This window comes from Theobroma cacao, chromosome 5, assembly GCF_053813885.1.
Source record: "Theobroma cacao isolate CCN51 chromosome 5, ASM5381388v1, whole genome shotgun sequence".
In the NCBI taxonomy this organism is placed as follows: domain Eukaryota; kingdom Viridiplantae; phylum Streptophyta; class Magnoliopsida; order Malvales; family Malvaceae; genus Theobroma; species Theobroma cacao.
Window position 1 is genome coordinate 39,053,241 of NC_142643.1, and position 3,490 is coordinate 39,056,730.

Genomic DNA, 3,490 nt, shown 5'->3' on the forward strand with positions numbered 1-3,490 from the left:
AAACAATAAAATTAAAATTTAAATAATCAAAAACAAATATCTTAAATATAAATTTAAATAACTAAAAACAAATATCCAAATAACAACTTAAACAACATTATAAGTTTACAATAAGCCAACAACATTACAATTTTAATTAACTACATGGATTTGTCTTTAATTACATGAAATTAAAAACAAAAAACTAGGTTACAAAATTATTTTAATCTCATAGCTTCTCTTTAGGTATATATATTATAATTAATAAATTTATAAATTATAATTTTTGTAACGTTAACCCAAAATAAAAAGTAGAATATTTATATTTAAAGTATATATACTAAAAGTATATAAAATAATAATTATTATTATATTCGTTATAAATTAACACAATATATAGAGTATATATATTAAAAGATATTATAAGTTAATTAATAATTATAATTTTATGAATTAATTTAATTAACAATATAAGTTTGTCTTTAATTACATAAAATTAAAAAAAAAACATAATCAGGTTCGAGAATCAAGTATTCAAGGGGCGATATCTGAATCTAACAAGAGCAGTGAAATTACTACCTCAATCCATTTCAAACCTGATTAGAGGTACCTTAATCTTGTATAACCGGATCAAGTACCTGCGAGTACTTTATAACAGGATACCCATTACTATCTCTAAAGCTGAGAGACAAAATTTGACTTTTTGAAATTTTATATTAATTAAAATTTTAAATTTTAAATAAATATTTCATAAGTTTAACATCAAAAGGTAAATATACATAGAAATAGTATTAAATGTTAAAAAAGAAAACAGAGAACATATTTTTGAGGTTTGAGAATCGAGAGGTTTAAAAACAAAATGGACAAATAAAAAAAAAAAACCTATTATTTATCTGTATTTATTATTGAATCATTATTGAGACTTAGAATGCCATTTTAATCTCATAATAAGTCAAATTGTTGAGCAACACCACGCGGTTTCTATATAATAAAGCTATAATTAATTTGCAACAAGTCAACAATATTTAAAATTTTTTTCCAATATCTACAACATATTTAAAAAGTTTAACTATGTATCAATTTTAGAAGATATTCAAAAAAATTAAACAGTATTTTTAAAAGAGATTTAAAATTGTTCATGTACATTGTAGAGGTATGAGCTTTGTGCGAATAACATTCATGAATGTCTTATATTTAATCTGTATACAATGTACGAGTCATACTCTAATTATTTTAACGTAAAAGATTATCATTTAATAGAAACAACATGTTGATAGTTGAAGTCAATTAACTATAAAATAATTTTCACTTTTCATTGATATCTCTTTAAGAGAATTTCGATCGATTCTGTAATTACTTTCACAAAGTTTTGGGAATGCTTCATGGAGATTAATGAAAATTATAAACATCGCCTACACGGGTTTATAAAAATTTCACTTGTTTGTTTAATAAAATAAAATTTTAATAAATTAATATTTTTATTTAATTCTATAAAATATTAATAAATTAATATAAGATCTAAATGAACACATATATCAATTTTATAAATTGTATTATGGAATTTAAAAATTTCAATGCTAGTATATATAATAATCCATATATTAATCCAAATGTTTTTGGGATTATTATTCTACAAACCTATGACGCTTTGATATTTTAGTCTAAAAGCTCTCACAATTAGCACTTAAAGTTAGAAAAATTTTACAGGTTTAAATATTATGATGTATGTTTTTCTATTAACCTACAAAAGAAATTAAAATAAATTAACAAAAAAGTTAGTAGAATAATTATAGTTTTTTAAAATGTAGTTTAAAATTAATCTTATGTCAGTTCAAGAATAGATCTTATGGTTTGGTTTTTGGAACTAGATCGAGTAAGTATTTAAAATTGTAAATCATTCTAAAAGATTGATTTTAGAAGTTTTAAATTTGAATGATTTTGAATAGTAAATTAAGTCTTATGAGCACTTTAAAATTGATCCAAGACAGTTTATGGATGATTTTGGACCGGTTCTCACATCTACTTAGTTCGTTAACTTCATCAATTGCCCATAATTGCTGTTATTTTATTTGACGTGTAGGGGTGTAATCTTGATGATATAGTGTCAAGGCTTTAGCTTGGTTAAGTTTTATTTTATTAGCATGTGAGCTTGATTCGAAAACTAAACTCAAATTTAATTCAGTTAAGTTTGATTATTATTAATTTATATAATGTTAAAAATTTGACGTGAACTTAATCCGAATTTAAAATAAAATGTTAAAAAATATAAATAAATTTTATATAATATTAAAGATTTAAAATTTTATTAAAAACTTATCAACCATTCAAATTTAATATTAGAAAAATCATATTACACAAGTGGCATGTCAAGCACGATTCCGGTTGACTTTACTGAGTAACTTAGTCTCAGCTAGACATTAAAAAGTCAAATTTGAGTAATAATTGGGTATGCTAGAATAGCTCCGGATATATGACTTTTTTACACTCCTATTGACATGGAAGTTGTTAATATTATTTTAAATATGATGCTTAAATAAAATTTTAAATTATTTTAAAAAATTTAAAAATTTTATTTTTTATTATATTTAATTAATTTTTTATATATTTTAAATTAAATAAATATTAATAATTAATTAATTATTATTAATTAAAATATTATTAATTATTTTATATTTATATAATATTAACATGATATTAATGTGAAAAGTAAAATATATTATATAATCATATTATCATATTAAATTAGTCTATTACGTTATTATCATATATCAATATATCACATTATTATCAATTATGATATATTAGCATGTTAAGTCAATGTTATTAAATATAGAATAATAAATTATTTGATTCAAAATAAATATATAAAATTTATTTAATTTAAAATAAAAATATAAAAATTTAATTATATGTAATAAAAGATAAAGTTTTATTTGAATTTTTTAAAATAATTTAGAGATTTTTTATATATTATCTTTTTTTATTATTAATTGAGAATATTCATTTTATAATTATTTTTCTAAATTTTTGCTAAAATTAAAAAAATTGACGGAAAAAATAGAAAAATTACTGCATATTCGCGGGAAAAACACAAAAATGAAAAAAAAGGCTCTGTTTTTCATGTCATATTCCGCTGTCGTCGAACACCGCCGCCGGTACCAAGCCTTTGTCTCCTTCATTGAGCCGACTGCCGGTTTGCACTCTGCTTTTTCTCCTTTCTTTTCTTTTCTTCTTCGTTTGAGTCCCTCTTTTTCTTTCTCTCAGTCCCCTTTCTCTTCTTTCTTATCCTCGTACCACCGAAGCCTCTCTCTTTCTCAGAGACCCACCCCGTCTTATTTGGGTATGATTTGGCTGGTGGGTTTTACGGCGGTATTGGGTTTTTGTTTTGCTTCTTTTTTTTTTCTGTTAAGAGTTGAATGGTGAATTATTGTATCTTGTATAGTTGAGGTATTCAACATTTGTGTATACATTTTTTTTTTGGTTGGGGGGGGGGGGGGGGGGGGGGGGAGAT